The following is a 17,149-nucleotide window of genomic DNA, read 5'->3' on the forward strand; positions in this document are numbered from 1 at the left end:
CAGTTCTGGTCAGACCCACCTTGAGCACTGTGTCCAGTTCTGGTCAGACCCACCTTGAGCACTGTGTCCAGTTCTGGTCAGACCCACCTTGAGCACTGTGTCCAGTTCTGGTCAGTCCCACCTTGAGCACTGTGATCAGTTCTGGTCAGACCCACCTTGAGCACTGTGTCCAGTTCTGGTCAGACCCACCTTGAGCACTGTGTCCAGTTCTGGTCAGTCCCACCTTGAGCACTGTGTCCAGTTCTGGTCAGACCCACCTTGAGCACTGTGTCCAGTTCTGGTCAGACACACCTTGAGCACGGTGTCCAGTTCTGGTCAGACCCACCTTGAGCACTGTGTCCAGTTCTGGTCAGACCCACCTTGAGCACTGTGTCCAGTTCTGGTCAGTCCCACCGTGAGCACTGTGTCCAGTTCTGGTCAGACTCACCTTGAGCACTGTGTCCAGTTCTGGTCAGACCCACCTTGAGCACTGTGTCCAGTTCTGGTCAGTCCCACCTTGAGCACTGTGTCCAGTTCTGGTCAGTCCCACCTTGAGCACTGTGTCCAGTTCTGGTCAGACCCACCTTGAGCACTGTGTCCAGTTCCGGTCAGTCCCACCTTGAGCACTGTGTCCAGTTCTGGTCAGACCCACCTTGAGCACTGTGTCCAGTTCTGGTCAGACCCACCTTGAGCACTGTGCCCAGTTCTGGTCAGACACACCTTGAGCACTGTGTCCAGTTCTGGTCAGACCGCACCTTGAGCACGGTGTCCAGTTCTGGTCAGACCCACCTTGAGCACTGTGTCCAGTTCCGGTCAGTCCCACCTTGAGCACTGTGTCCAGTTCTGGTCAGACCCACCTTGAGCACTGTGTCCAGTTCTGGTCAGACCGCACCTTGAGCACTGTGTCCAGTTCTGGTCAGACCGCACCTTGAGCACTGTGTCCAGTTCTGGTCAGTCCCACCTTGAGCACTGTGTCCAGTTCTGGTCAGACCCACCTTGAGCACTGTGTCCAGTTCCGGTCAGTCCCACCTTGAGCACTGTGTCCAGTTCTGGTCAGACCCACCTTGAGCATCGTGTCCAGTTCTGGTCAGTCCCACCTTGAGCACTGTGTCCAGTTCAGGTCAGACCCACCTTGAGCACTGTGTCCAGTTCTGGTCAGACCAACCTTGAGCACTGTGTCCAGTTCTGGTCAGACCCACCTTGAGCACTGTGTCCAGTTCTGGTCAGTCCCACCTTGAGCACTGTGTCCAGTTCTGGTCAGACCCACCTTGAGCACTGTGTCCAGTTCTGGTCAGACCCACCTTGAGCACTGTGTCCAGTTCTGGTCAGACCCACCTTGAGCACGGTGTCCAGTTCTGGTCCGTCCCACCTTGAGCATGGTGTCCAGTTCTGGTCAGACCGCACCTTGAGCACTGTGTCCAGTTCTGGTCAGTCCCACCTTGAGCACTGTGTCCAGTTCTGGTCAGACCCACCTTGAGCACGGTGTCCAGTTCTGGTCAGACCCACCTTGATCACTGTGTCCAGTTCTGGTCAGACCCACCTTGAGCACTGTGTCCAGTTCTGGTCAGACCCACCTTGATCACTGTGTCCAGTTCTGGTCAGACCCACCTTGAGCACTGTGTCCAGTTCTGGTCAGACCCACCTTGATCACTGTGTCCAGTTCTGGTCAGACCCACCTCGAGTACTGCGTACCCCAAACACAGGAGATGCTAAAGTGTTGGAGGAGGTCCAGAGAGGAGACATGAGGCTGGTCCCTAGTGTCGTGGGTCTAAGATATGAGGAGAGACTTGGGCCGAGAAATTGATTTCCATTGGCAGGCCAGCATGAATAGGTGCAGGGCCTGAGGCACACCCGATATTGGGCCTCGGGACTCATTTACATGACCAGAGGGTCCCAGGTCCCATTGCCTGATTTCAGCAGTCGATAACTGCCCTCAACTCCCAGGGTTAGAGACAGGAAATATCAGTTGATCCTCATCGCTCTATCATGACTCTTACTGGAGAGTGTTGAGTGGATGACAGGTGAAGTCAGGATTGGGCTTTGATGCCCTCATAATGAAATAGCTTGGTGATTCTCACTATCTAGAAGAACAGCTACTTGAGTAAGTAAGGGCCCATGGACCTTTAGCCAGCATCTTTAGGACAGGTAGTGGAGGGGAGGGGTGCCATTGACCTTTACCCCAGCACCCTCAGCGAGGGAGGTGAGAACACACGGTGCCATTGACCTTTACCCCAGCACCCTCAGCGAGGGAGGTGAGAACACACGGTGCCATTGACCTTTACCCCAGCACCCTCAGTGGGGAAGGGGAGAACACAAGGAGCCATTGACCTTTACCCCAGCACCCTCAGCGGGGGAGGGGTGAACACAAGGAGCCATTGACCTTTACCCCAGCACCCTCAGCGAGGGAGGGGCAAACACAAGGAGCCATTGACCTTTACCCCAGCACCCTCAGCGAGGGAGGTGAGAACACACGGTGCCATTGACCTTTACCCCAGCACCCTCAGCGGGGGAGGGGCGAACACAAGGAGCCATTGACCTTTACCCCAGCACCCTCAGCGGGGGAGGGGCGAACACAAGGAGCCATTGACCTTTACCCCAGCACCCTCAGCGGGGGAGGGGCGAACACAAGGAGCCATTGACCTTTACCCCAGCACACTCAGCGGGGGAGGGGCGAACACAAGGAGCCATTGACCTTTACCCCAGCACCCTCAGCGGGGGAGGGGCGAACACAAGGCGCCATTGACCTTTACCCCAGCACCCTCAGCGAGGGAGGGGAGAGCACATGGTGCCATTGACCTTTACCCCAGCACCCTCAGCGAGGGAGGGGAGAGCACATGGTGCCATTGACCTTTACCCCAGCACCCTCAGCGAGGGAGGGGAGAGCACATGGTGCCATTGACCTTTACCCCAGCACCCTCAGCGAGGGAGGTGAGAACACACGGTGCCATTGACCTTTACCCCAGCACCCTCAGCGGGGAAGGGGAGAACACATAGAAAGAACTTAAAAATATAAAGAGGTGTAGTGAGTAAAATATTGAAAACAGAAACTGCAGTTGCCGGCCAAGGTTAGAGCGATCGGGGTGGAATGTAGGCCTGGCATCGAGCCCACCTGACCCACGGCCACAATGCCACCCACTGCCTGAATGTTGGTCTGTGCTCACCAATGGATTTTTTTCTTGGAATGAAATCCCCGTGGTGTCTGTAAAGATCCTTTCCGTGACTTCGCTCTGGGAGAATTGATTTTGTTTTTCACTTTCCCAGACAGATTGCTCTCCAACATAAACGCAGGCATAATCTGCGGTGTCTGAGTGCAGTGTCGAATTCAGAGTTGACACCTCACACCGGGATCATGCTTATAGGCGGTGTGTGATGTACAACTCCCGAACCCCACTGACACATCATCTTGACTTGGACATACATCGGCCGATCCTTCGTCGTCACTGGGTCTCCCTCCCTAACAGCACTGTGGGAGCACCTCCACCACATGGACTGCAGTGGTTCAAGAAGAAGGTTCACCACCACCTTCTCAAGGGCAGCATGGGATGGACAATGAATGCCAGCCTTGCCAGCGACGCCCACCTCCCGAGAATTAATCAAAAAGTTTACATAAAACTAGGAACATTAGGAACAGGAGTAGGCCATTCAGCCACTCGGGCCTGTCCCACCATTCAATCATGGCTGATCTGCACCTCAATCCAATTTCTCCCTTTGCTCCATATCCCTTGATACTCTTACCTAAGAAAACTCGATCAATCTCAGTCTTGAAAGCTCCAATTGTCCCAGCAACCACAGCCTTTTGTGGGGAGAGAGTTCCAGATTTCTGCTACCTGTTGTGAGGAAAAGCTGCTTGCTGATTTCACTCCTCAATGGCCTGGCTCTAGTTTTAAGATTTTAAGATGATGTGCCCTTCTTCTGGATTCCCCCAGCAGAGGAATTCATTTCTTTGTATATATAATATTGAATCTCTTTATCATTTTAAACACCTCAATCATATCACGCCTCAATCTTCTACACACAAGGGAATACAAACCAAATTTATGCAACCTGTCCTTACAATTGAACCCTTTTAGCCCCGGGATCACTCGTGAATCTGTGCTACTCCCCGTCCAAGGCCAGTCTATCCTTCCTGAGGTGCGGGGCCCAGAACTGAACACAGTTGCTCCAGATGGGGTCTGGCCACAGCTCTGTACAGCTGTAACATCACCTCCAAGCCATTGTATTCCAGCCACAGAGTTATACAGCACAGAAAGAGGCCCTTCGGCCCATTGTGTCTGCGCCGGCCATCAAGCCCCGTCTATTCTAATCCCATTTTCCAGCACTTGGTCCGTGGCCTTGTATGCTATGGCATTTCAAGTGCTCATCTAAAAGCTTCTTGAATGTTGTGAGGGTTCCTGCCTCTACCACCCTTTCAGGCAGTGAGTTCCAGATTCCAACCACCCTCTGGGTGAAAAAGTTTTTACTTTGTCAAAAGCCTTACTGAAATCTATGTAGACTACATCAACTGCACTACCCTCATCCACACACCTAGTCACCCCCTCGAAAAATTCAATCAAATTGGTCAGACATGATCTCCCCCTAACAAAGCCATCCTGACTATCCCTGATTAATCCTTGCCTCTCCAAGTGGAGACTAATTCTGTCCCTCAGAATTTTTTCCAATAATTTCCCTACCACTGATGTTAGGCTCACTGGCCTGTAATTCCCTGGTTTATCCCTACTACCCTTCTTGAACAATGGTACTACGTTAGCTGTCCTCCAGTCCTCTGGCACCTCCCCTGTGGCCAGAGAGGCCCCCTTGAGAAAGGGGCTTTTAAATGATTTGTTGTACCTGTCCATTCACTGTTAGTGGTTTCTGTGCTTGGACCCGTAAACCTCTCGGCTTCACCACAATTCCCAGCTTCACACCATTTAGAAAATGCTCTGATCTATCTTTCGTAGGTCCAAAGTGTCAGCCGTGGCTCAGTGGGCGGCACCCTCACCTCGGAGTCAGAGGTCGTGGGTTCAAGTCCCACTCCAGAGACTTGAGCACATTATCCAGGCTGACACTCTAGTGCAGTACTGAGGGAGTGCTGCACTGTCGGAGGTGCCGTCTTTCGGATGAGACGTTAAGCCGAGGCCCCGTCTGCTCTCGGGGACATAACAGATCCCATGGCACTATTTTGAAGAAGAGTAGGGGAGTTCTCCCCGGTGTCCTGGGCCAATATTTATCCCTTAACCAACATCACTAAAACAGATGATCTGGTCATTATCACATTGCTGTTTGTGGGAGCTTGCTGTGTGCAAATTGGCTGCCGCGTTTCCTATATTACAACAGTGCCTACACTCCAAAAGCACTTCATTGGCTGTGAAGCGCTTTGACACGTCTGGTGGTTGTGAAAGGTGCTATAGAAATGTAAGTCTTTCTTTCTTTCAAAGTGGATGGCCTCACACTTGCCCATATTAAAACTCCATTTGCCACAGTTTTGCCCACTCACTTAATCTGTCAAGGCCTTAACAAGACAAAAAACATTGATCTCTTTTTACCATGCACCAATCAACAACAACTTCCATTTATATGGTGGCTTTAAAGTAGAAAAAAATAATTGGGATTAATCCCTGGAGGAATTTTAGAAGCATGGATTAAAAAATCCACGAAGGCCCACATAACAACAGTGACTGGACTGCAGAAGTAATCCACTGATTGTGAAACACTTTAGGACATCCTTTCTGTCGAATGCTCGGTCGATGCCAATGCAACAACTTGCATTTATGTAGCACCTTTAACGTAGTAAAACGTCCCAAGGTGCTTCACAGGAGTGATTATTGAACAAAATGTGGCAACGACCACGATTATGCGATATTAGGACAGGTGATCAAAACCTTGGTAAAAGAGGTAGGTTTTAAGGAGCGTCTTAAAGGAGAGAGGCGGAGAGGTTTAGGGAGGGAATTCCAGAGCTTAGGGCCCAGGCAGCAGAAGGCACGGCCACCAATGGTGGAGCGATTAAAATCAGGGATGTTCAAGAGGCCAGAATTAGAGGAGCGCAGATATCTCGGAGGGTTGTGGGGCTGGAGGAGGTTACAGAGATAGGGAGGGGTGAGGCCATGGAGGGATTTGAAAACAAGGATTGGAATTTTTAAATTGAGATGTTGCCGGACCGGGAGCCAGTGTAGGTCAGCGAGCACAGAGGTGATGGGCGAACGGGACTTGGTGCGAGTGAGGACACGGGGCAGTGAGCACAGGGGGTGATGGGTGAACGGGACTGGGTGCTAGTGAGGATATGGGGAGCAGAGTTTTGGATGAGCTGAAGTTCTGCCAGATCCAGTCGTGAATGGTGGTGGACAATTAAACAACTAACGGGAGGAGGAGGCTCCGTGAATGATGGTGGAGCCCAGCACGTGAGTGCAAAAGACAAGGCTGAAGCATTTGCAACCATCTTCAGCCAGAAGTGCTGAGCGGATGATCCATATTGGCCTCCTCCTGAGGTCCCCACCATCACAGAAGCCAGCCTTCAGCCAATTCAATTCACTCCACGTGATATCAAGAAACGGCTGAGCACACTGGATACAGCAAAGGCTGTGGGCCCTGACAACATCCCGGCTGTCGTGCTGAAGACTTGTGCTCCAGAACTAGCCGCGCCTCTAGACAAGCTGTTCCAGTACAGCTACAACACTGGCATCTATCTGACAATGTGGAAAACTGCCCAGGTATGTCCTGTCCACAAAAAGCAGGACAAATCCAATCCAGCCAATTACCATCTACTCTCAATCATCAGAAAAGTGATAGAAGGTGTCGTCAACAGTGCTATCAAGCGGCTTGACTATAACCTGCTCACTGATGCTCAGTTTCGGATCTGCCAGGACCACTTAGCTCCAGACCTCATTACAGCCTTGGTCCAAACATGGACAAAGAGCTAAATTCCAGAGGTGAGGTGAGAGTGACTGCCCTTGACATCAAGGCAGCATTTGACAGAGTGTGGCATCAAGGAGCCCTAGTAAAACTGAAGTCACAGAATCACAGAATCACAGAAACCCCACGGTGCAGATAGAGGCCATTTCGGCCCATCGAGCCTGCACCGACACATATCCCACCCAATCCCCGTAACCCCTATACCAACACATATTCCACCCTATCCCCGTAACCCCACGTATTTAATCCCCCTAACACTAAGGGTCAATTTTATCATAGCCAATCAACCTAACCCGCACATCTTTGGACTGTGGGAGGAAAGTCAATGGGAATCGGGGGGAAAACTCTCCACTGGCTGGAGTCATACCTAGCACAAAGGAATATGGTTGTGGTTGTTGGAGGTCAATCATCTCAGCCCCAGTACATCGCTGCAGGAGTTCCTCAGGGCAGTGTCCTCAGCCCAAACATCTTCAGCTGCTTCATCAATGACCTTTCTCCATCGTAAGATCAGAAGTGGGGATGTTCTCTGATGACTGCACAGTGTTCAGTGCCATTTGCAACTCCTCAGATAATGAAGCAGTCCATGCCCGCATGCAGCAAGACCTGGACAACATTCAGGCTTGGGCTGATAAGTGGCAAGTAACATTCGCGCCACACAAGTGCCAGACAATGACTATCTCCAACAAGCAAGAGTCCAACCACCTCCCCTAAACATTCAACGGCATTACCATCGCCGAATCCCCCACTATCAACATCCTGGAGGGTCACCATTGACCAGAAACTTAACTGGACCAGCCAATAAATACTGTGGTAACAAGAGCAGGTCAGAGGCTGGGTATTCTGCGGTGAGTGTCTCACCTCCTGACACCCCAAAGCCTTTCCACCATCTACAAGGCAAAAGGAGTGTGATGGAATACTCTCCACTTGCCTGGATGAGTGTCGCTCCACCAACACTCAAGAAGCTCGACACCATCCAGGACAAAGCAGCCCGCTTTATTGGCACCCCATCCACCACCTTAAACATTCGCTCCCTCCACCACTGGCGTACCTTGGCTGCAGTGTGTACCATCTACAAGATGCACTGCAGCAACTCACCAAGGCTTCTTCGACAGCACCTCCCAAACCCGCAAACTCTACCACCTAGAAGGACAGGGGCAGCAGGCACATGGGAACACCACTACCTCCAAGTTCCCCTGCAAGTCACACACCATCCTGACTTGGAAATATATCGCCATTCCTTCATCGTCGCTGGGTCAAAATCCTGGAACTCCCTCCCCAACAGCACTGTGGGAGTACCTTCACCACACGGACTGCAGCGGTTTAAGAAGGTGGCTCACCACCACCTTCTCAAGGGCAACTAGGGATGGGCAATAAATGCTGGCCTTGCCAGCGACGCCCACATCCCAAGAATGAATTGAAAACATTTTTATGGAGGGTGGAAGTTGGAAGGCCGGTCAGGAGAGCATTGAAATAGTCTAGAGGTAACAAAGGCTTGGATGAGACTTTCAGCAGCAGGGGCGGAGAAGAGCAATGTTACGGAGGTGGAAAGAGTTGCTCTTGGTGATGGAGCTGGTATTGGAAGCTCAGCTAATTTACAGTCCGTTAACAATGAATTGGTGGGTGAAATTCTGACATTGGAATTGCAGAGAAAGCCTCACCTGCTGGGGATTCAGGAACATTTTCCAACAATTGCGGTCCAAAAACTGCGCGCGGCCCATGCCTAGATTAGCGATACATGCCACCGCAGGTAGCGTGACCCCTTTTGTGTGTGCATGGGCTCTAACGCAAGGGGTGATTTCAAGCTACTGTTGAGTCAGCTCTGGAAGACCCAGCCTTGTTTTTCACTTCCCCAGATGGCTAGCTCACCAACATAAATCTCAGCACGTATAAATAATCTGCGATGTTTGCCCACGGTGTTGAATTTAAAGATGAGCTGTGGACCCAAACCACAGACACGTTACATAACTCCCAGCTCGCGCTGCATGGTGCACTGGTGCAACACGCTGACTGAAAGGCTGGTGCTGATTTATAGTCCGATGTGAAATATCGGGAGCGAACGGCAGATTGCAGCCACTTGCCAGGTTCATCCACAACTGTGACACAATGGAGATATTGAAGTCCAAAAACAGGGCTTCCAACTGGGGATACAGACCACAGGAAAAGTTTAACTTGTTTGTTGTGACTTTAGTCCCTAAACTGGAAGAGCCGCTACCACTTTGGGCCAGATGTTGCTGGAGCAGGGGTACCCGCAGCATGCCCCATTAGTTGGATTTACAATTGGACATTTAGGTTTTAAAATTTTTGGCCCAACAAGTTGCTGAAAGTATGAGCTGATAACGGCGCAGCGAGGGCAACGGGGCATCTGGGACTTGGTGAACGACGGGGCAAACAGTCCCTAACCAATGAGATTAAAGGATTGAGAAAGAAACAGAGGAAGGCTTGAGAAGAAAATAGGGTAAATTCAATGTCAAATCAGGTACAGAAAGAGAAATAAAGAGAGCGAAACAAAAATTGGATTAAGAGAGAGAGAATAAAGAGACTTCTTTTTAAAAAATGTCTCCTAAAATAATTCATAACCTGAAGGAATGAGACTCCGCACTTTTATTTGTTAAACTTTCTGGGCCAGCGAGGTTGATTGGCAGTCATTAACAAGGGTACTTACGCTGTTAATTACTAGACTTACTTTCTGTGGTGAGTTTAATGGACAATTAATGTGCAAACCCACAGGGCAGGTTAAGCGCAAGATGCCGTTTTCGCAAAGCTAATGGCGGGACAGCGCAACTTTTGTCGATTCGCAATTCACGGGGTATCTCTCCCATTCCACAAGTTGCTGGCCAATTTACGCATTAATAACGGTGAGCGCCATTCACACGCTGTTATTTTTTCAGCAAAATCTGGCCCGTTATGTAACCAGGCCACAGTGTACAGATGGCAATTATGATCACACCATGCCCCATAGGTTAATTCCACAATCCCTCACTCCCAGTGAGGTTATACTCCCAGGTAGCACAGGTCAAAGAATCGTGGCTAACACACTGTAGCCCTATCACTGAGCTGTGATCCCAGTTAGTGCGGCTTGTGGAGTTCCCCCACTCTTGTCCCCCCCCCCCATTATCTGATAGATCTTGACGGTCAGGGCAAGGAGTGAGGTCCGGGTACAACCCTAAGGTTCCAAAGAGAAGCAACCCCATTTGGCCTAAGCACACGATTACCAAGCAAATCCATCTGCTCCACAATCAGACAGTACAGGGTTTGAACAGCTTGGTAAACGGGAAAGAACCTCTCCATATGGTGCACATAAATCCAAATCTCTTTCCACCTCCCTGCATCCTCACTAAGTAACTTATCTCACTGTTTCCTACTTCATCAGGACCTCAAAACTGCTCACCTCCCTCCTTCCTTCCTTCCTTCTATAATTTACAGGTGCTTAAAACCGTAACCATTGCCTCCTGATTGACCTCATTTTCTCCCCCAACTCTTTCTTCCTTCAAGGTGCCCTACACTACGAAGCAAAAAAAAAAAATTTGCTCATTAATATTGGCAATGTCTCTAAAGCATGCGCATAAAATTCAGCATTCACATTCCCGTGCTGCACTGGGGCTGCACAAGTTATCATGTGCGCTTCTGGTGTTTGCAGCAATTCATCTAAATTTCCAACAAACATTTAGATGAAAGCACTTAAAGGAACAATGTCCTTCATCTGTCATTATCTGAGTGACCGCCATGTTATTGGAGCGTTTTTATCTTTGTTAGATTATTCTGTTGGATTCTTTGATGTTGGCCACTGTACACCTGTAAGGTGAACTGTTTTTGCCAGTTGCATGGGTTATATGTTATGGTCTGGCTAATAGTCACAGCTCAGGGGATGGTAGAGACGTGTGTATTTCTGGGACTGCTCTGTATCCATGGTTGGATTGCTCACACTATACTTGGATGGGGATCATCCAAAGGTCTATTCAAAGTATTTGGTACAGATCAATTAATCAAGCTATCCCATTCAATTCCAAACATCTCGGTAGTGGTTTTGATTGACAGCGATGTCTGGGGTGAAGGTGTGGGTTGGGCCTGTGAGAGGAACATGGCCAACGTTTCTTCGTAGTCCCTTTCTTGGACAGTTCTATGGCCGGGAGCTTCCGACCATCGGTTGCTTTAGCTCAGCTTGGCAATCAGTCTGATGGAGCCTCTGTGGGAATGATTCATCACAGAAGAAGTGAGTGATCATGTTTCAAAGACCTGTAGTGAAGTAGACCAGGAGAAGCATCTTTGTTGTTCTGGCCATTTGGGAATAGTAAAGTTTGTAAATGACTGTAAATATACTGGTTACACTGCACAGTTACCGGTTTAGTGTTAAATAAATTCATATTTTGGCTCATAGATGGAGCCTTGATCTGTTGGAGTGTGTATTTAATCAGCGTACTGAAGATAAGGTCACTGGACGGTGCATGGTGTATTCCAGCAGGTCGGTGTATAGTGGTCAGAGTTACCTGCTTGATTCCTGGGTCTTGCTACATTTTCCTGGATATTGGGCAGGGAAAGGCATATTCCAGTCTGCAGGAGGTGCAAGATCCACTTACAGGAGTGGTCACTGGTGTTTAACCCAAGTAGCATATCTAGCATAAAACTCCAATGGTGTCATCTTTCAGACTTAACTCTGCCTGTTCAGATGGATGTTACAGATCACATGGCACTGTCCAAAGAGGGGCAAGAGGTTCCCCTGGTGTTTACCCAACATTCATTCCTCAACCAACACCATCGAAAAAAGATCAACTGGTCCTTCGTCGCGTTGCTCTTTGTGGGGTCTTGTTATGCTGCTGTCCTTGTTTGCCTAACAACATGTCTGTAGCTACAACTTTATGTAGAGGGTGGGTTGACTGGTACCAGTTGTAATATAGGCTTTCATCCTTCATGTCAATATTGCACAAATCCAATACAAACAGGGGGCATTCCATATACTGAATATGTACCAATGCCAACTCCATCTGCCACAGTTTTGCCCGCTCTCTTAATCTATCAATATCCCTTTTCCACTTTCTGCTCCCATCGACACTCCTTACTGTGCCTCCTAACTTAATGTCATCAGCAAACGTGGATATATGGCTTTCTATTCCTTTTCTAAGTAATTTTTAAATGGCTGTAATTATTTGCAACACTAAAGTCCCCTTTAGACCCCTTGGAGAACAAGAGCAAGTTTCTGATTGGTCCCCATGGAGGACAAGACACACCTAGCAGTTTGTCTGGAATGTTTAATTAGATCCTGCCTGCCTGAGTAATGCAGATCTTTGCAATGTGTCATTTGATCCATTCATTGTGACAGCCAGGGTGCAGAGCTCAGTACTTTCAGAGAACAGACAGGGCTCACCCTCCCAGGTTAGGAGCACTCACACAGCTGAGTTCAAATAGGGAGGGGTGAGGCCATGGAGGGATTTTAACATGAGCATGAGAATTTTAAAATCAAGGTGCTGGTGGGCCATATTCCTGCGAATGTTTTTTGGGTGCGCGGTCTCTTTAATGGGCTGCGCGAGAGCTCCAGTCAGCTGCGCGGCCGTGCAGCTTAGCGAGCACAGTGGTTAGAGTGAAGCGACTTGCTGCATGTTAGGAGAGGGATAACGTGGTGCAGGTGTAAAGGTGTGGGGGTGGAAGAACGTGATCTATCTTTCCATCTGGATCATGTCCTTGCTCTCATTCCCCCCTCCTTTAGACCTGGATCATGTTCTTCACCCTTCCCACTGTTCTCACCATGCTCCCCCCTCAACAAGTTCCTGACCTGCTCTCGGCGAGTTCCTGATGTTCTCCCCCCTCTCTGCGCTCCACTCTCCGAGCTCCTCTCCCCACTTTGAACTGCTCACCTCTCTCACCCTTAGATCCGCTTTCCTCTCTCCCCTCTTTGATCCTCTCTCTCCCCCTTCGATCCTCTCTCCCCCTTCGATCCTCTCTCTCTCCCCCTTCGATCCCCTCTCCCCCTTCGATCCTCACCCCCCTTCGATCCTCTCTCTCCCCCTTCGATCCTCTCTCCCCCTTCGATCCTCTCTCCCCCTTCGATCCTCTCTCCCCCTTCGATCCTCTCTCTCTCCCCCTTCGATCCCCTCGCCCCCTTCGATCCTCTCTCTCCCCTTCGATCTTCTCTCCCCCTTCGATCCTCTCTCCCCCCTTCGATCCTCTCTCCCCCTTCGATCCTCTCTCTCCCCCTTCGATCCTCTCTCCCCCTTCGATCCTCTCTCTCCCCCTTCGATCCTCTCTCTCCCCTTCGATCCACTCTCTCCCCCTTCGATCCTCTCTCTCCCCTTCGATCCCCTCTCCCCTTCGATCCTCTCTCCCCTTCGATCCTCTCTCCCCCTTCGATCCTCGCTCCCCCCTTCGATCCTCTCTCCCCCTTCGATCCTCTCTCCCCCTTCGATCCTCTCTCCCCCTTCGATCCTCTCTCTCCCTTCGATCCTCTCTCCCCCTTCGATCCTCTCTCTCCCTTCGATCCTCTCCCCCCTTCGATCCTCTCTCTCCCCCCTTCGATCCTCTCTCCCCCCTTCGATCCTCTCTCCCTCCTTCGATCCTCTCTCCCCCTTCGATCCTCTCTCCCCCTTCGATCCTATCTCCCCCTTCGATCCTCTCTCCCCCTTCGATCCTCTCTCCCCCCTTCGATCTTCTCTCCCCCCTTCGATCCTCCCTCCCCCTTCGATCCTCTCTCCCCCTTCGATCCTCTCTCCCCCTTCGATCCTCTCTCCCCCTTCGATCCTCTCTCCCCCTTCGATTCTCTCTCCCCCTTCGATCCTCTCTCTCTCCCTTCGATCCTCTCTCCCCTTCGATCCTCTCTCCCCCCTTCGATCCTCTCTCCCCCCTTCGATCCTCTCTCCCCCTTCGATCCTCTCTCCCCCCTTCGATCCTCTCTCCCCCTTCGATCCTCTCTCCCCCTTCGATCCTCTCTCCCCCCCTTTCGATCCTCTCTCCCCCTTCGATCCCCTCTCCCACTTCGATCCCCTCTCCCACTTCGATCCCCTCTCCCACTTTGATCCTCTCTCCCCCCCTTTCGATCCTCTCTCCCCCTTCGATCCTCTCTCCCCCTTCGATCCCCTCTCCCACTTTGATCCTCTCTCCCCCCCTTTCGATCCTCTCTCCCCCTTCGATCCTCTCTCCCCCTTCGATCCTCTCTCCCCCTTCGATCCTCTCTCCCCCCTTCGATCCTCTCTCCCCCTTCGATCCTCTCTCCACCTTCGATCCTCTCTCCCCCATTGATCCTCTCTCTCCCCCTTCGATCCTCTCTCTCCCCCATCGATCCTCTCTCTTCCCCTTCGATCCTCTCTCCCCCTTCGATCCTCTCTCCCCCTTCGATCCTCTCTCTCCCCCTTCGATCCTCTCTCCCCCTTCGATCCTCTCTCCCCCTCGATCCTCTCTCCCCCTTCGATTCTCTCTCTCCCCCTTCGATCCTCTCTCTCCCCCTTCGATCCTCTCTCCCCCTTCGATCCTCTCTCTCCCCCTTCGATCCTCTCTCTCCCCCTTCGATCCTCTCTCCCCCTTCGATCTTCTCTCCCCCTTCGATCCTCTCTCCCCCTTCGATCCTCTCTCTCCCCTTCGATCTTCTCTCCCCCTTCGATCCTCTCTCCCCCCCTTCGATCCTCTCTCCCCTTTCGATCCTCTCTCCCCCTTCGATCCTCTCTCCCCCTTCGATCCTCTCTCCCCCTTCGATCCTCTCTCTCCCCCTTCGATCCTCTCTCTCCCCCTTCGATCCTCTCTCCCCCCTTCGATCCTCTCCCCCTTCGATCCTCTCCCCCTTCGATCCTCTCTCTCCCCCTTCGATCCTCTCTCCCCCTTTGATCCTCTCTCCCCCCTTCGATCCTCTCTCTCCCCCTTCGATCCTCTCTCTCCCTTCGATCCTCTCTCCCCTTCGATCCTCTCTCCCCCCTTCGATCCTCTCCCCCTTCGATCCTCTCTCCCCCTTCGATCCTCTCTCCCCCTTCGATCCTCTCTCCCCCCCTTTCGATCCTCTCTCCCCCTTCGATCCCCTCTCCCACTTCGATCCCCTCTCCCACTTTGATCCTCTCCCCCTTTCGATCCTCTCCCCCTTCGATCCTCTCTCCCCCTTCGATCCTCTCTCCCCCCTTCGATCCTCTCTCCCCCTTCGATCCTCTCTCCCCCTTCGATCCTCTCTCCCCCATTGATCCTCTCTCTCCCCCTTCGATCCTCTCTCCCCCTTCGATCCTCTCTCCCCCCTTCGATCCTCTCTCCCCCCTTCGATCCTCTCCCCCTTCGATCCTCTCTCTCCCCCTTCGATCCTCTCTCCCCCTTCGATCCTCTCTCTCCCCCTTCGATCCTCTCTCCCCCTTTGATCCTCTCTCCCCCCTTCGATCCTCTCTCTCCCCCTTCGATCCTCTCTCTCCCTTCGATCCTCTCTCCCCTTCGATCCTCTCTCCCCCCTTCGATCCTCTCCCCCTTCGATCCTCTCTCCCCCTTCGATCCTCTCTCCCCCCTTCGATCCTCTCTCCCCCTTCGATCCTCTCTCCCCCCCTTTCGATCCTCTCTCCCCCTTCGATCCCCTCTCCCACTTCGATCCCCTCTCCCACTTTGATCCTCTCTCCCCCCCTTTCGATCCTCTCTCCCCCTTCGATCCTCTCTCCCCCTTCGATCCCCTCTCCCACTTTGATCCTCTCTCCCCCCCTTTCGATCCTCTCTCCCCCTTCGATCCTCTCTCCCCCTTTGATCCTCTCTCCCCCTTCGATCCTCTCTCCCCCCTTCGATCCTCTCTCCCCCTTCGATCCTCTCTCCCCCTTCGATCCTCTCTCCCCCATTGATCCTCTCTCTCCCCCTTCGATCCTCTCTCTCCCCCATCGATCCTCTCTCTTCCCCTTCGATCCTCTCTCTCCCCCTTCGATCCTCTCTCCCCCTTCGATCCTCTCTCCCCTTCGATCCTCTCTCCCCTTCGATCCTCTCCCCCCTTCGATCCTCTCTCCCCCTTCGATCCTCTCTCTCTCCCCTTCAATCCCCTGTCCCTCCCCTTCCATCCACGCTCACCCCTTCGATCCTCTCTCCACCCTTCAACCCTCTCTCCCCCCTTCGATTCCCCTCTCCACCCCGCCGGCCACCAACAGATCCCCTGACCTTCTTCGCTGAGAGCCGAGGAAATCGTGGCGGTGCAGTCTCCGCACCGTTGGGTACTGCGCCTGTGCGACTGGATCGAGTATGCCTGCGCAGAGAGTTAAAACTGCGGTGCAAATAGTCACTCTGTTTATAAATAGTGAAAAGCTGAGGCCCCAGTGCAGCTCCCTGGGGGATCATTAGTCACATCCTGCCAATTGGGGTACACACCCACTATCCTTACACTCTGTCTCCTACCTCCTCACCAATTCTCTAGCAATGCCGCGTTTCCACATTACAACAGTGACTACACTTCAAAGGTACTTCGCTGGCTGTAAAGCACTTTGGGACGTCCTGAGGTCATGAAAGGTGCAATAGAAATGCAAGTCTTTCTTTTTATGCCAATAAGTTGCCTCCAATTCCACACACTCTCATTTTTGTTAACAGTCTCTTATGTGGAACCTTATTGAATGCCTTCTGGAAGTCCATATAAACAACATCCGTAGACATTCCCTTATCTACCACATTAATTTCTTGCTCAAAAAAATCAACTGGGTTCCTTAGACTTGACAAATCCATACTGGCTCTCTCTGATCAGCTGATATTTGTCCAAGTGCTCCGTCACTCTGTCCTTAGTGATGGATTGATGGACAATCTTCCACCAGACTGGTGAAGGGATAGTGAGGTACATGAAAGGGGAAATGAAGAGAGAATTTTAAATAAATCTTTTAAAAGGTAACATGAAAATAAACTGGGGAAGGCACATTTCAAGGAAAGCTTGAAATCCACACTAGTTATATAAGGTGTGAGCTAACTGCCCAAAAATGTGTTTTTTCTTTGCCTTTGCCAACTGTTTCGGAATCTGGGGCAGTCATTTTTGCAGCACATTTTAAAATCTGGAGGATTAATAACACATTTTACAGATTCCATAAATATGAAAGAAAGGCACCGGTCCAACACCTTAAGCTTGGGCCAGGATCTCGGCCAGGTCCCTGGCGGTGAGTCTCTTTTCTCAAACTTTAAAGAGGGGGGAACCTGAAGGCACTTGAGTTTCATTACTAGTTTTGTTGAGTGATTTAAAAAAATTAAAAGCCACTTCCTCCAGCAAACAGCATAATTATGGGCACTGATCTTATAATGTCAGCTTTCTGAAAGGATGTAAGCTCTCTGCTCTGACCATGAATCAATCCTTGATCATGAGAGAAGCAGGAGAGATTCCCCCGGG

The 17,149-nt window shown here is 51.2% G+C and overlaps 1 protein-coding gene across 1 annotated transcript in view; it reads right to left on the reverse strand.

Annotated features, from left to right (window-relative positions):
* acsf2 (acyl-CoA synthetase family member 2) overlaps positions 1-17,149 on the reverse strand; it is a 325,180-nt gene that overhangs the window by 139,561 nt on the left and 168,470 nt on the right. The gene's annotated exons all lie outside the window — the stretch shown is intronic.

This window comes from Somniosus microcephalus, chromosome 21 (genome assembly GCF_052327205.1).
Source record: "Somniosus microcephalus isolate GS21.2 chromosome 21, FLI_Smic_1.0, whole genome shotgun sequence".
Lineage (NCBI taxonomy): Eukaryota > Metazoa > Chordata > Chondrichthyes > Squaliformes > Somniosidae > Somniosus > Somniosus microcephalus.